The sequence below is a fragment of the Otolemur garnettii genome, unplaced genomic scaffold (genome assembly GCF_000181295.1).
Source record: "Otolemur garnettii isolate 467f Iridium unplaced genomic scaffold, OtoGar3 scaffold00020, whole genome shotgun sequence".
NCBI classification, from domain to species: Eukaryota; Metazoa; Chordata; class Mammalia; order Primates; family Galagidae; genus Otolemur; species Otolemur garnettii.
Genome location: NW_003852415.1, coordinates 14692949 through 14700444, shown reverse-complemented (window position 1 = coordinate 14700444; position 7496 = coordinate 14692949). Strand labels below are relative to the sequence as shown.

The 7496-nt window shown below is 43.5% G+C and overlaps 1 protein-coding gene across 1 annotated transcript in view; it reads left to right on the top strand.

The window, feature by feature from the left end:
- The window catches only part of PTPN21 (protein tyrosine phosphatase, non-receptor type 21), an 84454-nt gene that overhangs the window by 4730 nt on the left and 72228 nt on the right, over positions 1-7496 (top strand). The gene's annotated exons all lie outside the window — the stretch shown is intronic.

Genomic DNA, 7496 nt, shown 5'->3' with positions numbered 1-7496 from the left:
CCTCTGCCTCCTAAGTAGCTGGGACCACTGGCGCCTGCCACAACGCCCCTGTCGTTGTTTTGGCAGGCCCAGGCTAGATTGGAACCTGCCACCTTAGGTGTATGTGGCTGGTGCCTTAGCCACTTGAGCCACAGGCGCTGAGCCCAAGTTTCCATTTTCAATGTAACTCCAAATGGGTCATTCTGATTTCTGGTACCATTTACTGATTTCATTCTTTCAACATTCATTGACTTAAAACAAAACAAAACAAAAAAATGATTTGTTTTCCACAGCCGAGGCCAAGAATCCAGAAACATCTTTCCTGAGTTTGAATTGAATTACTCATCAACTGGTTGGGTAACCTTGGGCAAGTTATTTGATATCTCTGAGCTCCCCATCTAACTGATGGGAATAACCATGGTGTCTAATTCTCAGTTTGGTTGCAGGATTTAATTTAATAATTACAGCCATAATCTGTAATAACTAGTTTGTTGAGTGTACTCAAAGGAAGGTTTGCCAAGGGAAACTCCTAATCTATTTGGTAGGAAGTTGTGGAAGCCTCATACATACATTACATCCATGTAATGTTTTATTTAAAAGTTTTATTTATAATTTTAAGGGGTATAAATGCAATTTTGTAATGTGGTTATATTGCATAGTGGTTAAGTGTGGTTTTTAGTATATCCATCATCTAGATCACGTATATTGTACCCATTAAGTAATTTCTCAGATGTCTGTATTCCACACTCTATGTCCATGTGTACACATTATTTAGCTCCCACTAAATAATAGGAGAGAACATGTGGTATTTAGCTTTATGTTTTTGAGTTGTTTCGGTTAAGATAATGACCTCCAGGCTCGGCACCCGTAGCTCAGTGGTTAGGGTGCCAGCCATATACACCAGGGCTGGTGGGTTTGAGGCTGGCCTGGGCCTGCTGAACAACAGTGATAACTCTGACAAAATAAATAGCTGGGGCTTGGCGCCTGTGGCTCAAGTGGCTAAGGCACCAGCCACATACACCTAAGGTGGTGGGTTCAAATCCAGCCCAGGCCCACCAAACAATGATGGCTGCAACCAAAAAATGGCCAGGCATTGTGGCGGGCGCCTGTGGTCCCAGCTACTTGGGAGGTGGAGGCAGGAGACTTGCTTGAGCCCAGGAGTTGGAGGTTGCTGTGAGCTGTGATGCCACAGCACTCTACCCAGGGGGGATAGATTGAGGCTCGGTCTCAAAAAAAATAAATAAATAAAAATAAAAATAAAATAAAATAAATAGCCGGCTGTTGGGTGGCGCCTGTGCTCAGTGGGTAGGGCACTGGTTCCATATACTGACTGTGGCAGGTTCAAACCTGGCCTGGTCCCAGCCAAACTGCATCAAAAAAATAGCCGGATGTTGTGTCAGGCGCCTGTAGTCCCAGCTACTTGGGAGGCTGAGGCAAGAGAATCACCTAAGCCTAGGAATTGGAGGCTGCTGTGAGCTGTGACACCATGGCACTCTACTGAGGGCAATTTACTGAGACACTGAGACTCTGTCTCCAAAAAAAAAAAAAAAAAAAGATAATGACCTCCAGTTCCATCCATGTTGCTGCAAAAGACGTTTTTGTTTGTTTGTTTGTTTGTTTTATGGCTGAACAGTAGTCCATTGTGTATATATACATTTTCCTTATCCGGTCATCCATTGATGACCACTTAGATTGATTCCATATCTTTACTATTGTTAAAAGTACTGCAGTAAACATGAGCACAGGTATCTTTCTGGTATAATTTCTTTTCCTTTGGGTAGATATCTAGTAGTGGGATTGCTGGATAGAATGTTAGGTCTATTTTTAGTTCTTTCAGAAATCTCCTTACTGTTTTCTTTTCTTTTCTTTTTTTTTTTTTTTGCAGTTTATGGCTGGGGCTGGGTTTGAATCTGCCACCTCCGGCATATGGGGCTGGCGCCCTACTCCTTTGAGCCACAAGCGCCACCCTCTCCTTACTGTTTTCAGTAGAAGTTGTACTAATATATATTCCCAGCAGTGGTGTATAATCATTCTCTTGGGAGGTGGAGGCAGGAGACTCGCTTGAGCCCAGGAGTTGGAGGTTGCTGTGAGCTGTGATGCCACAGCACTCTACCCAGGGGGACAGGTACCCATTCTCTCATAATCTGTTATTGTTTGACTTTTTAATAATAGCCAGTCTGGCTGGGCAAGGTGGCTTACACCTGTAATCCCAGCACTTAGGGAGGTCCAGGCATAAGGATCCCTTCAGGCCAGTTGCAATGAGCTATGATAGCACCAGTGCATTCCAGCCTGGTTGACAGAGCAAGACCCTGTCTAAAAAACAAAAAACAAGCCATTCTGACAGCATAAGATGATGTCTTATTGTGCTTCTCATTTGATTTCTCTGATTAATGATGTTGAGCATGTTTTCATATGCATATTGGTCATTTGTGTGACTTTTGGAAAATGTCTATTTATATACCTTGCCCTCACTTTAATGGGGTATTTTGTTGTTGAGTTGTTTGAGTTTCTTGTAAATTCTGGCTATTAGTTCCTTGTGTAGTTTGGAAATATTTTCTTCCATTCCTCATGTTAATAATGTCTTAAAATTTAAAACGTTATGTAAGGCCTGTGAGAAAAGGGCTTTAATTAAACTTAGGACCCTCCTTGCCCTTTGTCTACCTGGTTTTATGGTAAGAAAGTTAGGAAACTGGCTCTTCCACTTAAACAGTCAGGAATAATGAACTTTACCCCTGGTAAGCATACAATTGTCTGGTCACTGAATATAGAAGACCTATAAGTGCCAAGCCCATACATATTAGGAGCTCACTCTAGTGTTCTTACCAATAAGGAAAGACGCTTGATACATGCTTTGTTAAGGGAAGTAGAGGATGTGTTAGAGGCTAGAGGGCTGGGCAGCCAAAGAATTGTTTCCCAGGGAAAGTGATGTCTGAACTGGGGGCAGAGGTGTCCTATCAGGGGCTGGAAAAGTATCCAAGGAAGTATGCATGAGGTGGAAGATGCAGAGGCAGCTGGTCTGCTTGAAGCCTGATGTGCAGGGAGGAAAGGTTAAGGTACTCAGCCATGTCATGCAGGGGTTTTTGTTAAGAATTTGAACTCATCCTAAGCGTAGCAAGGAAGATAGTGAAGGGTTTAAATCGGCGTTTTTCAACCTTTTTTATCTCACGGCACACTTGAACTTATATTTAAACTTCCACAGCACAATTAAATTATGTTGATCCAAAAAAAAAAAAAAAAGTAAAAGAATGTACGGACTGCGTTTTAAACTTCTTTCTTTCTTTTTTTTTTTTTTGAGACAGAGCCTCAAGCTGTCCCCCTGGGTAGAGTGCTGTGGCATCACAGCTCACAGCAACCTCCAACTCCTGGGCTCAAGCGAGTCTCCTGCCTCCACCTCCCAAGTAGCTGGGACTATAGGTGCCTACCACAATGCCAGCTATTTTTTGGTTGCAGCCATCATTGTTGTTTGGCTGGCCTGGGCTGGATTTGAACCCACCACCTTAGGTGTATGTATGTGGATGGCGCCTTAGCCACTTAAGCCACAGGCACCGAGCCTTGAACTTCTTTCTAAAGTAATTTAATAAATGATCTTTAAAAATTTTTGCAGGACACCTAAGATCCTCTTATGGCACACACGTTGAAAATCACTGGTTTAAATGGTGAAAAGAGTGCCTTGGTGATTTTTTTTGGAGACAGAGTCTCACTCTGCTGCCCTGGGGTTGAGTGCTGCAGTGTCATTGTAGCTCCATCCTCATGCCTCAACCTTCCAAGTAGCTGGGACTATAGGTGCCCGCCACAACACCAGGTTGTTTTTTGAAGATGGGGTCTCACTCTTTTTCAGGCTGGTCTTGAGTTCCTGAGTTCAAGCAATTTACCCACCTCGGCCTCCCACAGTTCTAGAATTACAGACGTGAGACCACCATGCCCGGCCCCAGCTAATTTTTCTATTTTAGTAGAGATAGGGTCTCACTCTGCTCAGCCTGGTTTTAAACTGTTGAGCTGGCTCAGTGCCTGTAGCTCAAGAGGCTAAGGCGTGGGTTTGAATCCAGCCCAGGCCTGCCAAACAGTGACAACTACAACCAAAAAATAGCCGAGTGTTGTGGTGGGCACCTGTAGTCCCAGCTCGTTGGGAGGCTGAGGCAAGAGAATTGCTTAAGCCCAGGAGTTGGAGGTAGCTGTGAGCTGTGACACTGCGGCATTCTACCCAGGGTGACAGCTTGAGGCTCTGTCTCAAATAAATAAATAAATAAAATAAACCGCTGAGCTTAAGCTATCCACCCTCTTCAGCTTCCCAGAGCACTAGGGATTATAGGCGTGAGCAAAGAGAAAAGAGAGTCTTTCTCAAAATGAAAGCCCTCTGGAGAAAGATTAAAAGGGAGTAGTTAGGTGGTGGCCACCTGGATTTGAATGGGATGGAGAGAAGTGGTTGGAATCTGGGGCTATTCAGGACTTAGGAAGGTTAGCATGGATCCAGGTTAACTCTCAGGTTTTCGGTAGATGGGGGCTTTAGCTGAGAGAGGAAATGTAAAAGGAAAAGCAGAAATATTGGAGCAAGGCAAATCACGCATTTAGTTCAGTTTGGAAATAAGTATGGAGTTTGTGGTGCTGTTCGGAGAAGATGAAGACACAGATGGATATGCTGGTCAGGAGTTGAAGCAGGAGATCCAGGCTAGAGGGAAGAGATTTGGGAATCATTCCGCTAGGGTAATCAAAGCCAGGAGAGGGTATGCGGAGACTGTTCATACCCCTCAGGGTGGAATAGAAGAAGGAAGAGCCTTGGAGAGAAACTGATATGGAACAGCTCAAGAAAGAGAAAGTAAATCAGAACGTTTGGCCTCAGTGACCCGTCCTGCTGCTTACTTGAATTTATTGCTCAGGCTGGACTCGAATTCCTGGGCTCAGAGGAGCCTCCCATCTCAGCCTGCTGGGTCACTAGGATTACAGGCATGTGCCACCACACCCAACTTTTTTTTTTTTTTTGCTTGCCTCACCTGTCTTTTCATTTTTCCTATTTTGGTTTCTTTTCCCTGGGTCCTTCTTCCTCATGCACCAGGTCTGTAGACCTGTAGAGTTAGTTTGCTGAACTGTGATTTATTTATTTTTGTACTCCAGATACCAGGAGTGGAATGTGCTCAATAACTACAGGGTGAAAAGTACCCACAGGCATTCCTTTCCTTCTGTTAGGCAAGAGGTCTAGACAAGTTGCCATCCCTTGTTAGAGGTTCTTAGTCTCAGGGACAAGTGACTTTATATAGCTGTGGATATGAGTCTAATTTTTTTAAAAAGAAGAACAGAGTGCTTTGGGAGGAAACAAGCAGAGTCCCTAGAAAATCTTTCGCCCATGGAGAGACTATTCTACTATTTCCAGCATTTAACAGTCATGGTTAGAAATTCTGGGGACATTCGAGCTTCTTCCATGACCTGGCAATTATGAATTGGGCTGCAATAAACACTCTGATACAAATATCTTTATTGTAATGTGATTTTTGATCTTCCCCCATGTTTACATTAATGTACACAGCTATCATTTAATTAAAAAAATTTTTTTTTGGGGACAGAGCCTCAAGCTGTCGCCCTCAGTAGAGTGCTATGGCATCGCAGCTCACAGCAACCTCCAATTCCTGCACTCAAGCGATTCTCCTCCCTCTGCCTCCCAAGTAGCTGGGACTACAGACAATTGTCACAACGCCTGGCTTTTTTTTTTTTTGGTTGAAGCCGTCATTGTTGTTTGGCAGGCCTGGGCTGGATTCGAACAGCCAGCTCAGGTGTATGTGGTTGGTGCCTTAGCCGCTTGAGCCACAGGTGCCGAGCCATCAGACTTTTTCTTAAAAGCTTTGCTCTGCACTATGTAAACAACCTGAGTAGGGTAACACCTATTTCTAGTTTGTGTATAGAGCATGTATGATACATACCAAGAAATATTTTGATCTTTTGGGTTCTTGCACTGTTTTCCTACCAAGCAAACCTGAAATTTTCGTAGCAAGTAGCTTTAGCCAATAAGCTTTGCTACTGCCCAAATTGGGGAGGGGGGGAATCTTTATTCTTCCTAATTGAATACTATTTCACTTCCACAAAGGCGATTATCAGGGCTACATACAATATTACCATTATAACGCTATATCCAGGGGCTTCCACTATGTCAGTAGTATTTTATTGACCTGGATGTTTAGGTGTGTGGTTTTGGTTTCTTTTGGCCTTCATGTTTTTATAAATGTCTGAGATTTTATATGAAAGAAATTGAAAACAAATGTGCATAGACTTGTATCTAATTTAGTTAACCTAGATTATTAACTTTTTTCTAAATTCACTATATTTGAACTACAGAAAGTTACTTTTAAAAGTGAGAAAATGGAGTGGCACCTGTGGCTCAGTCCGTAGGGCGCCGGCCCCATATACCCAGGGTGGCGAGTTCAAACCTGGCCCCAGCCAAACTGCCACAAAAAAATAGCCGGGCATTGTGGCGGGCGCCTGTAGTTCCAGCTCCTTGGGAGGCTGAGGCAGGAGAATCGTCTAAGCCCAGGAGTTGGAGGTTGCTGTGAGCTGTGTGATGCCACAGCTCTCTACTGAGGATGATAAAGTAAGACTCTGTCTCTACAAAAAAAAAAAAAATGAAAAAATGAATTTTTCTCTTAGGAAAATACTACTATTTGTTGTAGTAATATCCTCTCAAAGTTGTTGAAATTCTCTGCTGATTATTCATTCTGAGTTTTGAGAGAGGCTGTGAAAGTCTTTGGAATTTGAGCAGAATTAGAAAAGCTGCAGTCTGATTTGAAAGTTTTTTTTGAGACACAGTCTCACTCTGTTGGCCTGGAGAGAGTGCCCTGGCATCACAGCTGGCAGAAACCTAGAGTTCCTCTTGCTTCAGCCTTCAGGAGGCTGTGTAGCTGGGACTACAGATGCTTGCCAAATTGATTAGTTTTTCTATTTTTAGTGGAGATAGAGGGTCTCACTCTTGCTGAGGCTGGTCTCAAACTCCTCAGCTCAAGCAGTCCACCCACCTTGGCCTCCCAGAATACTAGGATTATAGGCATGAGCTTCCTTACTGAACTTGAGAATTTACTTGAGTAGATTCTTCTCATAGTGCCTTATGGCATATGGGATTATTTTTTTAATTTTTTTAGAGACAGAGTCTCACTTTGTTGCCCTCGATAGAGTGTCGTGGCATCACAGCTTACAGCAACCTCCAGCTCTTGGGCTTAGGTGATTCTGTTGCCTCAGCCTCCCGAGTAGCTGGTACTACAGGCACCCACCACAATGCCCGGCTATTTTTTTGTTGCAGTTTGGCCAGGGCCAGGTTTGAACCTGCCACCCTCGGTATATGGGGCTGGTGCCCTTCTCACTGAGCCATAGGCGCCGCCCAAGCATATGGGATTATTTTTTTGACTAATGATTTTATTGGAATGAGAGAAATCAATCATATGATGCAAACCATTACTCTAAAGCACAACTTTAGAAAGTGTTCTGTGTCATCAGAGTGTCTGATTTTAGTGTCTTATGTATTCCAAATATCCATTGACCTT